Here is a 24,270-nt window from a genome sequence, read left to right on the forward strand (position 1 = left end):
GACCCACCAACCTCACTCCCCGTTAAATGCATCCATTGCCACGAAACTTTTTCTATAAGGAAAAGATGTTTTTCTCAGTATTACTCGCAGTCGCTCCACCAAAATCATAATACGTAAGTTTAGCATTAGCCCCGCCACCATCACTAACTAAAAGCTGTACTGGCCCTGTTAATCTGTGTCAGAGGCTATATCAATTACTCCCACGACAAACTCTTTTGAATTACAGAAGAAAACAGATAAAAGCAAAGCAGAGAAAAGGAAAACATGTGCTGCAGTCTTTAGTGTCCATGATCCTTTCCTCCCTCCCTCGCGAAATAAATGAGTTGCTGTGTGGTCTGTTCGGCAGATGGGTCAGCAGAGGCACTTTCTGCCACGGACTTCGTGCATAAAATGAGTTTACATTTAGCGCATGTGGATGTGAATCTACGTTTTTAAGTGGATTCACAAACCCGTGGACTTACAGTACTAAAACTAGCAGCAGTAAGTGAACTTCTGTCACAGCAGACTGAATACCAGTGTCAAAGCCGTGACTGTGGTTATATGTTCAGTTGCCAATAGCCATCAGATTGAGACTTTTTTAGTTCCTGCAAGTGTCATCCATGTACAAAGCCAAGACCTGGTCTTTAGCGATTTTCAAAATATCACAGATAGCTTGCTCACAGACTGGCGTGTTTAACTGGAATTTGCCTAGTAGCCGCTTAAAGGATGTAACAAAGCAATCAAAGAGCACAATGGCAGCTGGTGGAAAAAGTGCCAGCTGATGACATCATTCTCCGCTTTATTACAAATATATAAACCCGGACGGGCTCACTAGGATTAAAATCTGGGAACCCATACACCACTTTTTCACAGATAGTGCAGATGGAGCCTATTTTGTTTGTCTGTGCTCTGTTTATCTGTCAATGTGTATGCTCTGTAAGGGCACGTTTCCCTCATGTCACTTTTTCCTTTAGTTTTCCAGCTTCTAATTCATGGAAAGTTGGTAAGAAATTTATTACACCTTTTCTTTGTTAGTCACCTCTTCTTTTCTTCCAACTTAAGATCTGCATACCACCAAGATAGCCCAGTGCTGCACCAATTGCCTTTGTAAACGCATTACGAAGTACCCAAAGCTGTTGCTATGTCAGCTCTAGATGAATTTGTTTCTGTGTGAAAGTCCATCATTTTCCTCATTCATCCCTAAATCACTTCTACCTCAGCTGTCTCCTTCCACGTTTGGTGACAAGGAATAAAAATGGCAGTTTCAAAAAAAGGGAATGACTCATTTCTGAAATAGAAACATATATTTATACTTTCCCCCCATATGATTTATATCCCCTATTTTTCTCATCCCTTTTGGTTGCTATTCAATACCGAACAGAATTTCACCGAACTGAGACTACGTTGATATGTGAATTGATACCACACTGACACACAAGTCTTCCTTTGGAGTAGTGGAGACTCATTAATTAAGAAGCCATCTCCTGTGCACAGTGATGTGCATTTACAAACAACACCTTCCCGCCGCTGTTTTCTACCCAATAAGAGGGAATTTTTTGTTTCTGTGGAAAGTCTGGCTTGGCCTTTTGAGCCAAAGGCCCTTGCATGATATGGAAATAAAGCCTTTCCATGGAAATAAAGCCCTCATTGTGAGTGCAGCTAGCTGGAATGGTCACTGGGGAAAGTAGTCCAGAAGTTGAAGACACCATGGAACTTGCCCGCCCAGCGAAGCTGTGCCTGTGCTGGCTCACTGTTTTCCTCAGAAAGGCTGGACGCAGCCAGGAGCCCCCCCAGATCTCCCCATCAATCACTTCAAGGGTCATTCCACTGCAGATGCCTTGCCAGGTTTAGATTTAGAGCTGCTTCTATTTTCTGGCCACTAACCTTTTTAAACTTAATAGCACTTTACCTCTCATTTCATGCTTTCTCTACTTCCTTAACAGTCATTTGTGAATACAAAACACCAAGAGATTAAAGAGGTACATCTTTACTTCAGAGGGGCTGGTTTTCCTCTTTCAGTTCATGCCCACTGCCAAGAGTTTTGAACATCCACTTATAATGATCGTTTTCACAGGTTTTCCGAGAAGTAATGAACACTAACTTGTACTTCATTGGGATCATCATTCCTTTTAAAGGATACTGAAAAACACCACTTTAATTTCCACCATAAATGTACCTACTATAGGCACTGGATCTAGTACATATTGGCTACTTACATGGGAATGGTTTAAAGCTTTATACCGAAGTTCCTGAAGCCAAGCCCCAATCCCTCAGCCTTTTTTGTCATCCAGCTTTGCTGTCCTGTTATCCCTCAGCTAACCTATTTCTTACAAACTGTATTAAAGCAGCACCTCAGTCCCGGACTGTGCCATCTTTGTTGCCCAAGTAAAGTTGGTGCCTACCAGCCGCCTCCCCAGGGAAGACTGACAGAAGTACATCCGTGAGCTCCTCAGCAGTATTCCTTAATTACCTCTCGCCTTTATTTTCTGGTAACCCACTTGTCACACTATAACCTTTATTTTTCTCCTCCAAGATGCCTAAAGAGTTTCTTGTTTGTTATCACACTTTGACCTCCTACTTTCCACATTTGCCCTTATCAGTCAGAGTTTGGACTCTTTTTTTTTGTTTCTTTGTTTGTTTGGTTTGGTTTTTTTTGACTCCACAGCCTAGCTGAAGTACCTTTGTGATTTAACCACTGGGAAGCTTTTCTTCCCTTCCTTTTTATGTGCCCAAATACATTTGAGGGTCAATTAGTGGACAAAACTTTGTGTTGGCCACTCTGCTTTACTCTCCCACCTTTTCCAATGTTTTTTTGTCTTTCCCACTCTCTGTGACTTTATTTCTGATATCTTCAACTCATTTCAAGACTGGAATGCCTGGTTCACACCCAAAGATAGAAAACTTGACCTGTTTTTACCTGCCCCAGTACTCTATTCCTTCTCACATTGATTATTCTCTTCCTGTTTTCCAAAGATTCTCAACATCCAAAGTATACCTGGTAGTTCAAACCCTTCCACATCTGCTGTCTCAGAGATTCAAGTTTCACATCCACAGATAAAAATCTTGAAAGGGAGATTAACCCCAAATAACAAACTCTGAGGAACAGGCCAGTCCCAGTCTTTGATCCTTCCCCCCTCCATAGTAATGAAATCTTTAAAGAGATGCTAACCTTACACATTAGGAGTTAAAAATGAAACAAAGATAATGGCTCGGTTGGGTGGATTTCCGAACAAAGAGTAGACATATGGGGTATATTACACAAAAATCAAAATCTCTGAGGTTTTCTCATTCATCTTCAAAACACGCAAGCAAATACTAAGCTCATCCAGAGTTCCCTCAAGGTGAAATAAAACTTTCTATGATTCCAAACATAGAGAGCTAGTCAAGATTGATATGATTTCCAAAGAATTAGGGAGTTCTCAAAATACATTCCAGGCATAATGGATATCCAATTCTATTCAATGTACATCACAAACAAAAGAAATTAATGCCTCGAGTTACATATAGACAGAAATGCTGTTGGATTCCCTAAATGATTTTACCATGCAGGGTTTAGAGAAAGTGTTCATATTAGACCCAGTAAGAGAGGCCCTAGAATTTAAGATGTATTGCTAGTGTGAAAGACAGTCCAAAATTTGGAAGTTTGTTTTGTCATCAGGCCAACCAAAAAACAGTGGAATAGTTTTAATGCTTTGGTGGTTTCCCCTGACATAATTTGATCCATAGGAACTTTTGCAGAGTAAATTGCATAGGAAAAAGAGTAAATGATTGTCTTAATTAAGAGAGACAGGGACGTGAATTACGTTGGCTGTTGTGTGTATCATCGTGCCGTGTACAGCGCCTAAAGCACCCACAGCTACCAATAGGTGGCAGAATTTTAAAAAAGAAAAAAAATATTGAACTCACCTTTTAGCAGGGATTCAAATGTAAGCGTCTTTGCCACATCTCTCCCACATCTGCATGGAATTAGATACAAAGAGAAAAATATTTGTGAAGGTGACGGATTACTTGCTAGGATTTCCCATATTTTTTAATAATTTCAGCAATTTCCCTAGAGCGTGTGAAAGCCCACAGTGCAAATTATTTGATCCTTGTCACTGTTTATATAATAAGCCATAAATGCCTCTGACCTATTTGAGGATTTAGTTCATTCCGGGCTCTGAGGACCCTGTTCTTTTACTCTGCGCTCCCAAACCACACTCTTTCGTATTTCCAGAGGTGAGCAAAGCCTGTAAACTGTGAGCTGTTAACTAAAGAGAATTACTCTGAAATAAGACGACCAGTTGACCAGCTGAGTTCTTGAAGAAAGATTCCTTCTGTTTCTGATGAAGGAAAACTTAAAAAAATTTAAAATTAACAAGCTTTTAGCTTTATACCTAAAGTAACACAGTGGAAGCACTAACAAAAAAAGGAAGTTTCAGTCTACCATGAACTTTAGCCTACTATGAACTTTAAAATGCTGATTATACCATTGATTGGTACAATATACCAAGGGGTGCCTGTTTTAAACAGCAGAGCAGTAGAGTGGCTGTACGGACTTCTACCTTCTTAGGTTAGCCAAGAGATCAAGAAATTTTTCAAAAAGGAACAATCTGTGGTTAATAAAACTTAGATCCATCAGTATTTATGATTTATTTGTTTCCAAAAAAGTAATTACAATCACCACATTCTTCATTTCATTAGTGGTATGTCAAAGAAACCTACCGAAGCTCATATGTCGCTATTAGATTTGCACAAAAGAAACAGAGCCAGATGTGCTGGTGGGACAGGTCTGGGATATCTGGTTGCAGGTAAAATAGCTAATGCAACATTTTTAGCAGGAAAATGTATTTATAAAAGTTCTTTGCACATGTATCTGTTCCATTCCCAGTCAAATGGACAAACTTTAAAAAACAAAAAGATTGGGCTAATAAAGTATTCAAATTATCAGACAGATTAGCATCATCATTTAGAAAAGTAATGAAAATATTTACACCCATGAACGTAGGTTACATTTTTATTTTTTTTTCCCCAATGAAAACAAGACTATTCTGAAATTTCCAGTACCTTCTACTTCTACTTCTGGGCAGAAATCGACTACGTATCTGCATCAGCCAATGGAAATCAGAATACGGATCCATAAACTAACACTGGAATGAGAATTGGTCTGGACAAAGTACTTAATACCCTGTGCACTTAGTGTCCAGGATATGAACGAGACTTTATATGCACTTGGAGCTAATTTGGGGAACTTCTACACTAAGCCATATCGGGCCAAATGGATGTTCCCCAGGAGAGCCCAGAGTCAAGTAGTTCAAGCATTTGTAATGCATGTATGCACTAACGTCCATGGAAAACTTACCATTGAAACAGCTCAAACGCCGCTGTCTTCATTACAGCACTCTGTAACATCGCAGGTCGAGGAAAAGCTTTGTGTTACAGCATTGTAGTAAATTCTTATAATCCTTGTGGGTTAGCTGCGAAGGGAAAAATGTGATGTACCCAGCCGGCTGAGAGGAAGTAAAAGAAAAACTGTATTGTTACAGAATTTCGAACGCTATTTCTTTTTATTCTCAAAACGGTGAAAGACCCTCATGGTTTTTCTAGGTGCTTCCATTCCTGAGGAGCTGGCTATTTCTACTTACTGCCTAATTGCTTAGCAGCTGATGATGTAGGAGACATGACAACTGGTAAACGAACATTTTCAACCCTACATCTAAAATTATTCGGGTTCTTTGGTGGTGGTTGGTTTTTCTGGTGGTGTTTGCTTTTTAATTTTAAAAAATTATCGAACATAAAAAGAGTTTTCTTGCCAGGACTGTTTTTCTAAACCCTTGCTGCTCTATTACTCACATGAAAAAGAAAATAAATAAGATAATCTATAACATCACCACGTCTATGATGAAATCATGCCAGAAGATTTTTCCCTGCCTGGCTTCATGTTCATTCAAAGACCTGCAGCCAAGTAAATGTCAGGCAGTCAGAACTAAATAACCCCTTAGGAGCAGAGGGGATGAAAGATATGCAAACACCACCCACAAGCCTCCAGTAAGCATGGAAAGAAGGAAGTTAAGAAGGAGAGCACTTTTCAGCTCCAAATATCTTCTTGTAACTCCAAGCACGGAGAGGCTTAGTGGTTTTGAAGCAGAGCACAGTCACCCCCCACCCAACACACACGCACGTACAACACACGGCCAGCGGCCGCCCCTTCTCCTTCCCTTTCCCACCAAAGCCATGGGATGCCACAGGGGTGACCAGGGCCCATGACAGTGTGTTGGGGCTCAGACTTGCGTTATAAGGCTTGGGTACAAAGCTGAGACAAAAACTGGTGGTGACCCTCTGTCTGTGCCCCGTACCCAGGTCCTCGTCTATCCTCTGAGTTGGTTCTGTCTTCTATGGATATCGAGCAAGCTTTCACAAACAGCCTGGGGTTGGGATAAACATTTTGGGAACAGTTGGAGGCGACCGATGTCAACACAGACAACACTCACTAAAATGCAGGGGTAGACGAAACTCTGTTAGTCAGATCGTGACATTCTTACTTTTAAAAATTTCTCTTAAGGTCAGCAGGTTAAGGTAGTACTCATTTCTGAAAGAATATATCAAAATTTTACCCTAGGACCTATAGTTTCCCCACACACACACAGTTTTCCAAGCCATTCAGAGTTGTTGGGCTACATTTAATTTCTTTGGATATGCTCAATTGTTTAATCTAATTTACCAGATTGGGGCTTTAGGCATTTATTCTTCATTATTGTCTGGTTAGAGCGGTCTGGAGGATGCTCTCGACTGGGGGGAAACGGCAGCTGCAATCTGCTGCTCTAGTAATAGTAATATTCCCAGGCAGACACCGAGGGAAAGTGCAGATGGAAAACACAGTTCTGACGGGAATGAGCGATGAAGGGTGCCACAAATCAGCCACTAATGGCTCTCCACACACTTACAATATTAAATTTCAAGAACCAAATACTATGTTTTCGAGATGCTGTTTTAACTGACAAATCTTTAAACGTAACCAAATTGGATGGAAACAACGCAGTGTAGATTTTAAGCCCCATTAATAGGCAGTTTGATTTCAGCGCATTATCATTTTAGAGAATAAGGTTAAAGCTGCCACAGGTGACAACGAGAGGCTGGAAGCAGCTAATAGGTGTGCTTGATAAAACTAACGGTGTACCTGGAGGAAGGACATTAATATACTGCTAGTAACTTTTTTTCAAGTGTCTAAAGTTCTCCCCCTCAGCTTCTGTTGTTCTCTTCTAATTTCCAAGTCATGCTCCTGAGGCCTTAACATCCTTTTGCAAATGCCAATGTCACATCATCTCTCCGCAGAGGAGAAAGGCGCCAGAACTCCTTTTACCTACACGCATCTTGCTTCCTATTTCTACTCAGGAATGCGAAGGTAATGCAATGCATTTGGTTGGTACCGTTGAAGTATGTACTTTACCTATTGGAGGAAATGTTAATTTATGGTACCGATAGCACCAAATATACATACAGCTTAGAGTACCAAAAGAGAAGTTTTGCATTTTCTCAAAGGCAAATCTCAAGGTAAAACAAGGTCTGAAGGCAAGGGCTCTTAAAACAGCATTTTTTTGTGGCATTCTTTATAATCACCGTAATTATGGGGGTTTGGCACATGCAGCCTCTTGTCTGTACAAAAAAAGTTCCAAGATTCTTATCCCCTGACAGAAATTGCCGTGCCAAGAGAAGTTTCTATCTCACACGTAGCTGCTACGTAGGATAAGACACTCGTGGCACGTAACTAGTTACCGCAGAAGATCGAGAACAGTGTGGATCCTCCTCTCTGTCTAATCACAACATTAAGCATCCAAGTCTGCTCAAAGAATACTTTTCCCTGTATTAGTCAAAAGCAATGAACGGTAACAAGCATTTTATTTCTTTACAAGGCATAGGGAGATCTCAGAGTCACCCTCTGTGTCTATTTCTGCAAGCTTACACGGCAGCGTCCCAGCTAGGTAATAAAAATAAACATTTTAGGGATAAATTTCTGCGGGTAAATCAATTTCCCCATAAACCAAAGAAAGTATACCCAAATGTTGTCTCACTTTATAACTGACCAACAAGGTGCTCTCTGCAATGCCTCCTTCTGTTTTGGCTACTCGAATTCCAAATAATGGTTTTACGATCTTGTAATGTCGGGCTCTTTTCTTGTCATCCTCCATTTCCATCTGACTTACTAAGGAGTATTTAAACTTATTGGGGGGGGAAAAAAATGTAAAAGGACCTAGAATTGAACACACTGGACCTTTGCCCTTGAATATAGCCTGTCTGGATTGGACAAAGAAATAGATATAGGCTTTTTTGGTTTGGTCTGTTCATTTGGTTGCGTTTTGCTTTTTATACTTACACATTGTTTTTCTTCTTTCTACAATTTGCTTTCAAGTTTGTCAGTTTGCTTTAAAGAGCAAAGCTGAGGAGAGGGGGCTCTTTCTCACTGGGCTGGGCTGGTGTGGATAGTCACCCGAAGAATCATAGGGTCGGGTCGTACAATCACTTAAGTTGGAAAAGGCCTTTAAGGTCATCAAGTCCAACCATAAACCTAACACTGCCAAGTCCACCGCTAAACCATGTCCTTAAGTGCCACATCTACGTGTCTTTTAAATACCTCCAGGGTATTGAACTGTTTCCTTTGGTGGTCACGCACCAGCTGTGTTTGGGTTTCTTTTCCATTGACAGGTCAGAAGGCTGAGAGATAAGACTAAGATAAGACTACCTTCGGCCAGGTCATTATGTTTTCTAAAGATGGTTTATTTTACCTGCCACTTCTAGGAAAGATGAGTAGCAGCACACCTAGAGGAGCAAGAAGCAAACCCAAACCAAGACCAGGGCAGCATTTTCAGGAAAAAACAATTTGGAATGCTTAAGTCCATTTCTTTTGATCAGTTAAGTTGATAATATCCACACAAAAATAATTTATGCTTAGCTCTTGTAAGTTCCTTGAGCAATCCAGAAAATTAGTCATGTTGTATGTTGAACTGTCAATTTAATCTGCAAGTAGGCTAAAAAAAAATGAACAGGGAAGTCATTAAATAATATTTCTTCATACTGTATAAATCTCCTTTCCACACAAACTCCCTATACAAAGTTGTTCAGCAGGTGTCATTTATTATTTAGATTATGTTACCAGCTCATTGGCTCACTTCAACCAAGCCCAACCTTTACTGTGCAGGGCACTGCACAAATGTATATAAATGACATTTCCTGGAGCTACATGTGGCAGAGACCATCAGTCACAGTGTACATATGGATGTGGAATTACAGCCCCCCTGAAAGCACAGGGGCTTTGTCATTGATTTCAATAGAGGTGGAATTTCACTCACGTAAATTAAGCCACAAAAAATTAGTTGACTTGTTTCCTTGAGGTCAGATAGGAAGAGTCTTTCAAAGTGCTGCGTGGAGCGTTTCATTTTCATCGCTTAAATGGAATTCAATGAACCAGGGATCAGACTAAGCATTTAGTTTTATGTATTCCCGTTTCTTGTTCAAAGCCTGAGATTATCCACATAGGATAATTTTCCACTCAGAAATACAGGGCTGTCCTATATCACCTAGGAAATTGAAAACATTTTGTGTGTTCACCTTTATTCCACACATATAAACAAATATATACAAAATGTACTTTATAAACAGAACAAATTATTTTTGATGATGAATGTATTTATTATGTATTTGATGGTTGCTAATGAATATATTCATGTTGCCCCTTTGGGATAGCTTTGAAATTCCGACCATTTGTTAATTGCATGAAATATAAGTGTGTCACACGTTATACACTGCATAGCAGTCCAATAAACCACACAGTCTAATACTACATTAGACCAATAAATCATTTTCAACATTCAAAATTTCATTTGTCTCTTTTTGCTAATGTGTCTGTTTTCCAACCCTCTGGCTTTATTTCGGTATTTCTCAATTGGAGAAAATTAGATTAAGGCAGGTCTTAGAGTATTTTAGGCTTACCTTCTGCTCTGCTGGGCCGCAGCACCTAGAAGATGAGATGTCCGTACACCCCACATATTGATTATATAAAGTTAATAAAATCAGAGAATCATAGAATGGTTCAGGTTAGAAGGGACCTTAAAGATCATGTAGTTACAACCCCCCCTGCCATGGGGACACCTCCCACCAGACCAGGCTGCTCAGAGCCCCATCCAGCCTGGCCTTGGACACCTCCAGGGATGGGGCAGCCACAGCTTCTCTGGGAAGAAATGATTAAAATGATGATTAATGCATGTGACAGAAAAATACAGGCCTTGCATAAAAAAACCCAAACCGTAACTGAAAATGTTCTTCAAGCTTATTGTTGCGGCATAATGGCACGAAAAAGCGAGATTCATTTTTGATGGTTCTGTTTTGTGCTGGCATCGGTTCAAAAGAAAAGTTGTTTTTCTTCCCCAGCTGCCTTTACAAAGCAAAGCCAAAACAAACAACCAAATGAAAAATAAACAAAAAGCCACTTAGACCTTCCAGTCATCTACCTTTGCAGGGAGATTGTCTCTTAAATCAGGCCTCACCGGGTGACTGTAGAAACACAGCCAGAGCGGCGTTCCGCACGTAGCCCCCCGCGCTGCTCAGTGATGCTCAGGGAGGCTCAGCCCCTGTTCTCAGCGGGACGAAGGCACGCACGGGCTAAAGAGCTGAGGGTCGGGTCTCTTCCAGGGGATGTTCCTAGACAATTAGGCCCATGGCAGAGGGATCTTAGCGTGTCACTCTGTGTCAGGAAATACAGAAAGAGTACGCGTAGGAGTTTGTAGCCACGCAACTGGTTCCTTCCTTTTTTCATCCAGTGCTGGGATGAAGCAGCCTGACAGAAGGGATATTGCCAAGGTCCCATTTCTAGAGATCGCAAAAGTTCAGTCTGGGATTCACCTGTGATTGTCATAGGGATGAAAAGTGTTACGCTATGAATATTTCATTATGAAAGTGAGAAAACGCTTTCCCCTCGAGCAGATTTTGTTAGTTAGCACTTTTCATCTCGAGCCTTCGCAGCAAAATCCCAGGCTGAATTTCATGCTCCCTGAAATATGTTGAAGGAATTCCCCTCTGCTCGCCACAAAGGCACTTTCTGTGGCATAGCATGGAAGGAAGGATGGGAAAAGAGAAATCAAAGATAATTAGAACGAGAAAAATGAATAAAATATCACTAAGAAAAGTCCTGCTGTGGTGCATCAGGGAAATCAAGGAGAAAATCAGTACCTCAAAGACCTCTTTTTCAGCCTAGATTTTTCCTTATGCAGCAAATATATATCCAGTAACGCATGGATTAGAAGCAAATGACTTTTAGTATAAAATGTTAAATATAAAAATAATATTTAGCTACCCCAAGATTCATACCTGAAGACTTGAAAACACTTTCTTATGTTTTTTCTCTCTCTTCCAGCTTCACAAATGCAATGCATAATATTAAAAATGTTCACGCACCATTGCCATCAGATTGACTGAAGAGAATATTTGGCCTGTTGTACCCTTGCCTGCCTATTTTAACACACAATTATCTTGTCTGTATGAGCATTATTAGTGCATATATGTCCCAGAATATTTTACAGTGCAGTGTGCAGAATTTTAAAGGGAATTTCTTGAATGGACCAGACTTTTCCATATAATTTACTCTTTGAGACTGTCTTGGATAGTGCAGCTTTACTCTAACGACTACAGGGTACAACAACGTGCTAAACCGTGAATTGCCCGTATCATACTTTTTTCCCACTACAGAGAGGCTTTTTCAATAACCATAAGCCAATATTTTTTTGAAGGTTCATTTGGCGTCTTATACGTCGATCTCAGAAAATCTTTGTATAAGTTTGAAACATAAAACTACCATATCGGATGTGGAGGGAGCAATCCTGAAAGAATCTTCTAATTAAAAGAAATTAAAGGAACTTTTATCTAGAAGAAATATGCGCTCTGAGTTAAATCTTACAGTGCATAGGTAATGTAATCATCTATTGTTTTGTAATTTATAGTTCAGTGCCTGCCATTTGATTTTTTTTAATTATTTAATTTAAATCCCCTTTTAAACCGTAACATTAAACATTAACAATCAAGAAGGTCAAACTGAGCAGAGGAGGTGTGCATTTGAAAAAATAAAAATGAGGACAGCTATTACCCTGGAAGAAATTTCAAGGAAAAAAACATCCATAAAGAAGGTGTGGCCTCCTCTGGAAATGTCCCTATTTAGCTTTCTGTATGCATCACGCACGGGAGAAATGGGAACTCAGAGCTCTTCCTCTTCTAATTTGCAGGTGATTATAAGGCTACAGGGAGCTGTCAATTGTTGGAACATCCCTTGTATAATTACATTAACCTCATCTGGTGAAATCTGAGTGTAAATTACTTCTTCACTTAATAAGAAGATTTAATTGAAGTAGTTCTCAGTCACTGTGTGACAGATTTCTTAGGGAAGGTTTGATATTATATGTATTTTAATGGTGCATAGGTTTAAAAAAAAAAAAAAAGAAACAAACCACAAACTATTGAAAAGGATTTTTACATCTCAGTGATTTTTGAGAATGAACTTCAAAGAAAGCAGGAATAATAAGTATTCCTGTCCTCACTGCCGGCTATAAATGGCTGGGATCTTTAGCCATGGTAAATGAGAACAGGCGCATGGATTTATGAATTAAGGTATCAGCCAGCCAATTAGCTGCAGAAATAACATCCTTCCCCTCAGGATGGAGTCATCTCTTCCCAGTTATAGCAGCTCAAATGTCAAATATGTAGTAAATGTTGTGAATGAGAAAGAATCAACACCTCTTTGCCTTATTTTAAACAAAAACAGTTAGTATTTTTTTTAGAGTAATTACGTTATTTGATCACCCAGTGCAATTTCCTGCCTCCTCCACCATTGACAGAGGTGCCGACAGGGGAAGAGGCCAAAGTACTTTTCAAAGTGGTTAGAGAACACTGTAGTGATTGGCTACTAATTTTTTTTTTTCCTCTCTCATTTAATTTTTCTATGCCTTTATATAATACTTTATTGACGAACACATTTAGTGGTATTTATTTCCTTTAATAAACCTTAAGGTGATGAAAGACAAGAGAGACAACTATGACAGAAGTTTCTCTAGCTCAACACTTTCAGCCTGACAGAAAATATATCACATTTTGGATTTATTTATTTTTGAGCTGATCAACGCTGTTCGTAACTTTTTTGCAGATTTTTTTTTCAATAAACTTCCTTTTTTTGCTAGATGTTCTTTATATAAATGTTCTTTATATAATGCTGTAAAAAAAGGAAGACTTGTAAGAAGAAATAAAGTCTCTTAAACTGACTGATAAACAGGTACGTTGTCAGTCCTCTCAACATCTCAGGGAATGCTTATGTGTTCAAAATTTTATTTTTTTCCTCCCCAATCTGTACCAATTGGTCTAATAAAAAATATGACCATAACCTGCAAACCTTGTCTCCCTTATGCCTTTGGAACATCAAAGCTAAAGCATGACCACTCTTTTAAAAAAAATACAATAATTTCAAAAAGCTTTAAAAATTCCAAAATGCTTCCTAACTGTAAAAAGAAACATGCTGAATGGGAAAAAAAAAAATGTTCTGGTGAAAAGGCTGGAGGTGTTACCATGAAAATCTTACGGAAAAAAATGAAAGCTTGTTTAATTTCAAAACCTCTAAAATAAAAACAGCTTTTTGAGAAAACAACGCAAGGGTAATGAGCTATAACTGGAATCTGACGCTAGACACTTTTGAGCTAGAAATAAGATGCAAATGTTTAACAGTAAGAGTAATTAACCACTGGAGTAAGTGACATTAAGAGGAAGACAGGATGTTTCCTAAGAGGTATCTTTTAGCTTAGCCATATTTATGGAACTGGAAGCAGGAATTAATTCAGGGAAGTGCATCCATTAGATGCCATGGATGAGTCAGCAACATCTCAGCGATGGCAGCATCAATCTTCCCATGAAACTATCATGTAGCACTTTGTCTATTACAAGCAGATCATTGACCGCAGGCGTTAATACCTACCTTGCTCTGTATCGGAAAATGGCCTGAAACTAAGCTGATAACGACCTAAGAAATTCAGCCGAGGTCTGAATCACAACACCCTCGCCATCATTCTTCCTAGCTAGGAACACTTATAAAAAACAGGATCCTGACAGGCTTGTTAGCATCAGATGATGGCTGTATTAACAAATCTCTCTTATTTAAGGGTAGCTGGCTGCTTCTCCTCCCAGAATGAGGCATGAGTAATGCCTTAGCAAAAAACAAACAAACAAGCACGCAAAAACAAACAAAAAAGGGGGAAACAGAAAAAAAACAATCCTCCCCAACTCATGTTACGCCGTCACAAGGATAGGCCAGAAGTTTGTGCCAGGACTGTTTAATATTAAATTTTTAGGGACCATTAATGTTGGTTTTATTTACCCTTTGTGACCAGAGCACAGTTACATCTCAAGTGCAGCGAGAAGAAAAGGAGTTTTCAGGTGGTCAGTTGTGGGACGTGCCATGATTCCCCTCCTGGCCTCTCCCTGTAGAGTCAACCTGTCAGGTCTCTGTGGCCAACCTGAAATACTGTGAATCTTTATCGACCCACGGTGGCAGCGAACAGATTTTTAAAAGCAACAAATACATACGGTATCGCAGATGCAACCGGTAGGAGTTGAACCCAGAGAGCCGCCACCTTCGACCACAGGCACCCATCTCTGCTCTTCATCCTCACTGGAGGTTTCCTATGACACACTGCATTGTCGCGTTTACTGTAACGAGATCACAAACATCTTCAAACTAGGGACCTTCAGCAAATGATGTAATCAATTAGTCCGCTAGTCTCAGTCTACCCAGATTCCTTTAAAGTAATACTTTAGTTCAGAGTAAGACATTCTCATCTCAATAACAGAAACCTGGATCCATGGATGAGCTTAAAGAAATTATTATTTTGCAAGTCAGGGCTAAGATGTTTTCGTCAAATGTAGCTTGTTTAAGCTACTGGTTAACTAAATCTTGGAAAGCAAACCATATTATTAACGGCTTTAAACTTCTTTTTCCCCAACATAAACTTCTACATATCGGTGCAGAAACACACGGTGAAATGAATGCCAGTCAAAACAAACAATATAAAACAGATTGTGCCCCCTTTTCCCCCAGGCCTTTGTTCAAGACCAACACCTCCCCTCTAAAATTAGAGGCTCAGGTGCTGACGAAAACATGATGCAGGCTGGTGTTCTCAACCCTGAATCTGAGAGTTCAGCTGAGTCAGGAGCTGCCCGTTGATTTACCAAGACTGGAAATCCCCCTGCAGTCCGTGCCCCTGCTTTTGGTGGCCATTGGCATGGAAGTCTGCAAAGCAAGGCTCCAGTTTTTGGACCCAAGTGAGAAGCGGTGAAGCCATGAGTCTAATAAGAGTATTTTTATTTTCATTTTTTAACAATGTCAAAGGCATTCAGATACAAAAAGTCTGATGCGGTACTGTCAAATTCCTTCTGTTCACTGCAGAGGAATTATTTTGATAAAGGAAGTGTGAGCTCAATATATGCAGGTACAGCAGCAATGCTGTTAATTTGGGTATAAAATGACTTTCAGACTTCAGCAGCAGTATTGATGCTTCCTTTTCTTTCTTGTAATCAGACAGCTGAGTTCCGACTGCAGTAACATGTGCAACTAAATAAGATTACGTTTGTCATTTCTGATATTATTGATGAGTGTCTGAGTTCCCTTTAGTATGATACTTAAAATTTTTATTCGCATTATTTCATTACCTGTAATGGAGGATAATCAGAAACAGGAACAAATAGTAGATTTCAGTTGTTGGGGTTTTTTTTATTTTTTTAAAAAAAGAAGACTTTATCGTGACAGTCACTTTATTTTAACATCATCTTTTGACATGAGCTCATTGTGCTGAACATTACTGAGAAGTGCCTTGTGAAGGAGCAATTACCCAGACTAAATGGATTTCTAAGCAGATTCAAAGAGAAAGATAACAACAAGCAGCGAAATGTACATTAGCGAAATAAAGCTAAATCAAATAAGGATTAGAAGAAGCTGAATGATCCTCAAATAATGCAGTATTCTAACTGCTTAATTAAAAAATGGTTCTCATGCCCAAGAGATTGCGTTGCATTATAGCTCAGCCATAGGAAGCGCGAGGTTGGCTAATGGGGCCCCTCTATGCCCGATTCCTCTAGGTGCTACTGTAACACAAAGAATCAAAGGAGAGGGCCGTCGTAATGGCAAGAGAAATTGAGTTGTGCCCCATGTGCTGTCACCTTGAGGATGCACCTGGAGAGAAGCGGGGACCCTCATCTCTCAGAAGCCCTTGGAGGGAGGTGTTGGGCACAGATGGGGTTCAGCACCGCCCCGGCCACAGCAAGGCTGGTTGGTCACAACATCAGCATGGAGCACCAGGGACCAAACCTCGGTGCCCTCCAGCAAGGAAGGTCTTTTCTGCGATAGACGACCTACTGAGTTTAACTCATAGTTCTTTCTCCTGATGAAATGAAATGCCCGACAGTATCAGGGTCAACGTATAGCACAAGTTTCAAAGCCTTGAAACTTGATTGCATGAATTGTAGTAGTTAACGAGTATTTATTAAAATGTCATACAGATGAAGAAAGGGCTGGAATGTTTCTTTCAGGTGGCCTAGGACCAGCCTTTTCACTGCACAAGCAGTGAAATTCTGATTTCACAGAATGGTTCGGATAGGAAGGGACCTTAAAGACCATCCACTTCCAACCCCCTGTCCTGGGCAGGGACACCTCCCACTAGACCAGGCTGCCAAAAGCCCCATCCAGCCTGTCCTTGAACACCTCCAGGGATGGGGCAGCTACAACTTCCCTGGGCAACCTGTTCCAGTATCTCACCACCCCCCCAGTAAAGAATTTCTTCCTGATATCCAATCTAAATCTACCCTCTTTGAGTTTGAAGCCATTACCCCACGTCCTATCATTACACTCCCTGATAAAGAGCCCCTCCCCATCCTTCCTGTAGGCCCCATTCAGGTACTGCAAAGCCACTATAAGGTCTCCCTGGAGCCTTCTCTTCTCCAGCTTGAACAACCCCAGCTCTCTCAGCCTGTCCTCGTAGGAGAGGTGCTCCGGCCCTCTGATCATCTTCGTGGTCCTCTGCTGGCCCCGTTCCAACAGGTCCATGTCCTTCTTATGTTGAGGACTCCACAGCTGGACGCAGTACTCCAGGTGGGGTCTCACCAGAGCCAAGTAGAGGGGCAGAATCTCCTCCCTCAACCTACTGGCCACACTTCTTTTAATGCAGTCCAGGATGTGGTTGGCTTTCTGGGCTGCAAAAGCGCATTGCCTGCTCATGTTGAGCTTCTCATGCATGAGCACGCACAAGCCCTTCTCCTCAGGGCTGCTCTCAAGCCATTCTCCACCCAACCTGTATTTGTGCCTGGGATTGCCATGACCCAGGTGCAGGACCTTCCACTTGGCCTGGTTGAACTTCATGAGGTTTGCACAGGCCCACTTCTCAAGCCTGTCAAGGTCCCTCTGGATGGCATCCCTTCCCTCCAGTGTGTTGACCGTGCCACAGAGCTTGGTGTTGTCAGCAAGCTTGCTGATGGTGCGCTCAATGCCACTGTCCATGTCACCAACAAAGATGTTAAACAGCACTGGTCCCAGTATTGACCCCTGAGGAATGCCACTCGTCACCAGTTTCCATGTGGACATTGAGCCATTGACTGCAACCCTTTGAGTGCGGCCATCTAGCCAGTTCTTTATCCACTGAGTGGTCCATCCATCAAATCCATGCTTTTCCAAGTTAGAGACCAGGATGTTGTGTGGGACAGTGTCAAATGCTTTGCGTAAGTCCAGGTAGATGACGTCGGTTGCTCTCCCCTTATCTACCAATGCTGTGGCAACATCATAGAAGGCCACCAAATTTGTCAGGCACGATTTGCCTTTGGTGAAGCCATGTTGGCTATCACCAATCACCTCCTCATTTTCCATGTGCCTTAGCAGAGTTTCCAGGAGGATCTGCTCCATGATCTTGACAGGCACAGAGGTGAGACTGACCGGTCTGTAGTTCACTTGTTTCCAACATTTCACCTGTTTCCCTGGAAATTTGTCTTATTACTGATGGAGAAAACCTTACGTTTGACGCTATCCCATTTATGAGCATACATATTAACAAAATATTCATTTCTTTAAAGAGGTAAAGGGAGAGAAGTGCTTGGTATATAATAGGAGCTTCTAAATCCTTTTTATGAATTTTCATCAGACTAGCCTAAGGTGCATAATCCATTTATAATGATCATAAACTCAATGCCAAATCCCGCTTCCCTGCATCATCTGAGAGGCCACACTGCCTGAAACGAGAGGAGCTTGGGCATCACACATACCAGTTTAGCTTGATGAGGGAATGATGCTTTTGCAGGTTAGCAGCTGAAATGCAGCGAGGATAAAATATGGATGTTAAAGCTCATTAAAGGAGTCCTGTCCCTCTCTGCTTCCCTCATTCCTGCCCTTCGCCAAGACATAAAGGGAGGGATGTAGCCTCCGTTTGCTCTTTTGTGAAAGGAAGGGTTGTGTGGCTGGCCATAGTAATGCTGTACAAAGCAAAGGAAGCAGAGTTTGGGACAACTGCCTTCTCAGTTTTATAATTTCTTTGATTGTGAGACTTGAGGCTGCCTAGCATGTCAGGGGTTTAGTTGTGTTAGCCTTGTACCCAGAGCAGCTAAGCCTCCTGAAACAAAATATCTGGGTGACGTGCGGGCAGTTGTGAATTTAAGCTCCAAGACCAGGCAATGAATAACGCTGTAACTTCTGTGATCTTGTTTTGACTCGCCAGCTACTGTGAAAGAGGAAGGCTCCCCAGCCAACTCTGTCATGGGCTTTTTTTAGGAGATTTTCTTGAAAGACTGCCAGATTTCACTGATACTACAAGAAATTGGCAGACCACATAATGTCTGTGTGACCTTGGCCCAGGCTTAGCAGAGAAGAAAATGTCAAGAGGCCCTGCATAGCCACCGACCTCCCTGCAAGTTTAAAACCTAATTTGTTATTGGAATGGATGGGAACGAAAGTCATGTTGTATCCTGAAGGAGAAGCAAGAAATTCCCAAATCAAAGAAACTCAAGAGATTTATGCAGCTGACTTCAACCAGGGCTAGGCTTTTACACTTGCTGTTAATTTACACAAAACAGCTGTTCTATAGTCATAATCGGAAGGCGTTAGGACGCATTTATAAAATTAGGCTTTGGAATACACTGCAAAACCTCAGACGCGAACACTCAAAACACTAATTATTCAATCACTCTGAAATCATGTTCACTTCCAACAGAGAACATTTTGTTTGACATGCCAGCTCAAGGCTTCTGTGTACTTGGCTACGTCGATCCGTGCGAAATTACATACATCGGAGGTTTGAATAACATACAACAGATTAGCCAGGAGTTGGAAAGCATTGTTTGAAAATGAATGTCTGACTACAAAAGGCTGAGCTGCGTTGGCAGGCATCCTTGGATTTGACAACTGATGCGCAGAGGGCAGAAGCAAAACACTATTTTTTTTTCCTGGGGGAAATTCTCTAAGGGAGTTCTCTAAGAAAGCGTTACAAAAAGTACAATAGCGACAAAGAAGTGACTACATCTCATTATCAGTGTGAGAGCCAGAAGAGAATTAATTAGAGTCAGCTCTTGTTGTTTATGTTACAGTGGCTTATAGGCTGCCTTATCAACGCACATCCACAACGTGCACCCGCTGAACAGACACAGCGTCCTGCGTGGCTGCGGGGCGGAAAGGAGGAAGGGAGTTCGCTCAGGACCTCCTCAGCGGCACTCAGCATCTTGCAAGATTGGCTCAAGTTATTTACCTGAAAGTGCTGTGCTTAAAATAGGGTGATGCTCTTTGCATATCTAAGCGCTAATACCAAAATCAGGTCCTAAAATACTTTCACTTGCCTAATCAAAATGAAGTTTGCATATTGAAATCGTGTTTCTACAGCTGTCACGTGTGCTAAAGGGCAATGAGTGAGAGAGAAGGAGGAAACGATGTTGGGGAAAAGGGACTGATTTTGGAAAAGGGACTGATTTTTGTTTACTATTTTCCGGTATTATTACAAACTTCTTCCTCTGCAAACCTTATTCCTTTGCTTAACCCTCCCATGTTGTCAGTCTAACCACCATTCCCCTGAGACAGGAGGATGACTCATTTCCTTTTGCAATATATTTTAAGGGATATCTTTGAAACCTACAGAACCTTTTAATGTCCAAAATTCCATGAAAAAGCACTGATATCCTGAAAGATATTTTCCTCCCTTATTGATCTTCTTAGGAATCAGCATGAATACGGGTTTAAACTCTATTTTAAATTTAGCAAAATGTTGAGTCTACAGTGTTGTAAGTTTTTATCTACTTAAACTCCATACCTAAAACTTTTTTCCAGCCCAGTTTCAGAGGATCTTCCTGACTTAACTCCCATGTATTGCCTGACATCTCTCTATTCAACTTCTCTGGCACTCATAAGCATGGGCAATAGGTCATCTTCATACCTCATTCCACTGCAAAATTTATTCAACCACTGCATGAGAATTCTTAAACAGATTAATTCAATACACTGCTTCTAGTAAGTCATATGAAAAGGTTTCATATTCAAGCAGAAACCTTAACTGAAGGCCAGAGGATGAAAGAAAGGAATACTTTAACATTAATAATAAGGCATTGCTAGATATCCGCTATTTAGAAATATTTTACATATATGTATATATATACACATTAGAAGAATTGGTAATCTATGCTCATTAGTAAGCTTTAGTACCCAAGGAAAAATAGTTGCCTGCAATAATTCATTGTCCTATGTCTAATCCATACACAAAGAATAAGTTCAGTCATAATGCCAAGGGGTGAGAATTAAAGTAAAAAAGAAAATATCTTGATTTATACGTCTTAGCCCTACTTAAATTCAGCAATTGCAACAATATTTAAGATGAAAATTCTCAAAAGTCTCATTTTATCCTGTCGTGCTTGTCCGTTAAGCTTTTGTCCATTCAAGTCATTTGTGACACACAGCTCCACTTCTGCCTTTCCCCAGACCCTCTTCTGTCTAGAGCTGAGCAGCACCAGCTGAGGAGGAGATGGGTGGGAGGCCTGCCATCCTTCCCTACAAAATCCCAATGCCCAGAGCAACCATTGGATGGAGTGGGATGTGTGGGGGAGATTTCAATGAATTCCGCCCTCTAGGCACCATGAAGCCTACTGCCTTCTCCTGAAAGGGGCATCCACCCTCCAGCCCTTTCACTGAAGCTTTCTCTTAAATAACGAAGATTGCCTGGGAAACGAGGGACGCAGGGACAGCACGGCGCAAAGACCTATGTGGTGTCATAACTCCAGCCACGTCAGAGGGAGGAGTTCATACCCTTCTTGCCAAACATGGCTTTTGTCAGTCAAGGGTTGTCTACTATGAAATAGAGGAGGGCTGCTGGGACCTTCAAGTAGACCCTGGGCCCCAGCACGCACCCACAGTGCTGAACTCTACACATCATTTTCTCAAAGCTCAGATTCTCAAGGACACCAAAATAGATCTGATGTTGGCATCTTTCATACTGCAAATCATCAACTGCAGTTTTTCTTTTCAAGTATCCAGTCGCTGTCGTTCCTTTTGGAAGTGGTGACTAATAGGCAGTAGCCATCAACATGAATTAACTTGATACTGAAGCAGCTCTCAAGTGGGCCTCCAGAAGTGTTCGTTACAAATACAGCAATATTAAGACATTAAGGCAAGTCATCCATTGTTTTAAAGCAACGTGACATCCTATCAGTCTGCTTATTACATCACCTTGTGTTGTTTCCACGTATAAATCTAAACGGAACTTAAAAAAAAAAAAAGGAGGAAAAGGAATAAATGTTATTTTAAACACTAATTTCTCTGTGCTTCAGAATTTATCTTGGAGACCCTTCTCACATAATGAGATATTGATTCACTGCATCAAGATCACTTATGCAGTCAGACAGAAAACCTGGGACAAGATCTTTTTCTTTGAAAAGACACCATTGCAGCAATTGGGATTGTAGATATTACATCTCCAAAGTTCTCTGTGTGTTCTCTGATTATGCTCTGGTACATTGTACAGTGATACTGGGATGGTGCTTATTACCTTTTTGGGTGAAGTATAGCTTGTTTAAGTCTTTCTAAAATCTAAATAGAACTGCTTCATAGAAGTTTGCATTCAGACGGTGTATCACAACCAGTTTTATGATACTATGATATTTTATATCACATAACAGACAGAGTTATATTGTCAAGAGCACAGCATCTACAATTGGGGTTAAATTCTCAAAATAACTCGGTTCTTCCTTTGGGTCCGTAGATTACTCTCTCTTTTTTACCTTCCCTCCTTTTTCAGACAGGTTTTAAAATCCTGGCCCTTAGTACTGGGGTTTTGGTATATATTTGGGATACTGAATGCTCAAGAGGGTAATGCCCAGTAACAAATACTTTTCAACCTCAGTACTGTGAAAAAGGTAAAGTCGGAGCAACAGCAGAGTTCATAAAGCTGTGTTTAACTAATTATTTATAAGTAGGAAATAATGCACACTTTAAGACTGAAGTTGAAGATGTAAAAATGGGGCAAGAGACAAAATGAAGTCTGAGACCTACAAGCACAGGGATTTTTATGACAGAGCAAATACAAAATGATAGCTCTTTGGAGAGTGGAGAAACACAAGAGATAAGACAGAATGAGTTGAGATATGCAAAGATCAGTACATTTTTTTTCCTAGAAAAAAAAAAAAAAAGACATTTCAAAATCAGTTATGTGTCTAAATGGCATCATTTATTTCTTATGAAGTGACCAAAGGACCTGAATGAGAGTACAGTCAGGAAAATTGCTCTGTAATTACCTTGGGAAGATACGGTCTGCCTATTTGCATTAAAAGGCCAAAAACTTTTTGAATATCTGATAAATTAGCCTCATGGTGAAATGCAGCTTTGAGGGGGTTCCTTTTTTTCCCCTTTATATTTTATATTACTATAAGTTACGTTTCAGTGTTTAATGGATCTCTTTTCAAGTACTTTTTGCCTTGGCAAATGGCCATTTGAAATCAGAGGAGCTGGAAAGAGATTGGCATCCCTTCACAGGAAATCCCAGCCTTCTAGAAATATAGAAGTTTAGAATTCAGAATAAAATATGAAATGTCAGTGTTCCCTTTAGGATAAGTTTCACAGATATTTTTAAGATAATTTAGAAATGTTTCATATAGATATCCAAAGAAAAAAATTAGAGATACACATTGTTTAATACACAAATATGTGATATTAAAGTTAATATTTTAAAAATCATGATTGTCATCATGAAATTAATAAAAAGTATTACCTTAAATTTCGTATTGATTTTTTAACTTTTTTTTTTTCCAAACACTAATTCTATGACATTATTATGAAAAATAAGTGTGTTTTTTTCCTCAACAAAAAGGAAGCACTGTGAGTGAGAAGATCTGGCTCTGGCCCCAGATATGTCCTGTGATTAATTGCCCTGGATTCATTCTCTGTGTATTAAGGTTCTTTTTCTCCAAAATGGGAATATTGACCTAACTCTGAAGAGTTGAGGTTTTGGACAGCAGTTCAGATCCTCGCTGTGTAGTAGCTGGGACAGTTTGTTTGGGGTGCACAGTGATAAATCTAAATTAATGCATTTTTTTTAAACAGTGTGAGATGATTGTTACTAAAATAGTCATCTCATTCAGATTTACTCTTTAGGAATTTTAGTATACACTGGGGGAGTGGAAGAAGGAAAAAAAAAAAAAAAGAAAAAACAAAAACAGAAAAAAAGAGTTTCAGTTCCCTGCAAACAGAGATGTTAATTTAATTTCCTGAACATGCCTTGCAAATACATCTACTTTACATTCAGGTCACAGTTCAGAGCACACCTTTCTGAAAGCTATTCTTTAATAGCTTTTCAACCAGCTCAAGCCATCACTGCCTGATGGCCACCCCTGGACCTTCACCCTCCCACAGGTACCTCAGGGGGAGCCGCCCCCTCCCCATGGTGGGGTGCAAGTGTGCAGGCAGCTGCAAACTAAACCCCAGCCAGAAGTGGGTTTGGCTGAAGAGTAAGAGCTATTTTGCTGGGTTGCCGTTCACACAGCTCCCTGTTCCAATGGGAAGCCACTCCACCACTTATGCCAAGGTATTCTGGAAGGTAGCACGGAGCAGGACTGAGCACCTTTGTGTGCTGAAATACACAATACACAAAACGCAAAGCCATAGCAAGTGCCATTCTTGAAACATATTCAACCTCTAGAACTTAACAAAGCAAAACAAATGTAAATGCCAAAATAAATCCTCACCCAGGGGGCCATGCAGCCTAGGATGGGTTGCATGCAAGGAGAAGG

This window comes from Chroicocephalus ridibundus, chromosome 4 (genome assembly GCF_963924245.1).
Source record: "Chroicocephalus ridibundus chromosome 4, bChrRid1.1, whole genome shotgun sequence".
Lineage (NCBI taxonomy): Eukaryota > Metazoa > Chordata > Aves > Charadriiformes > Laridae > Chroicocephalus > Chroicocephalus ridibundus.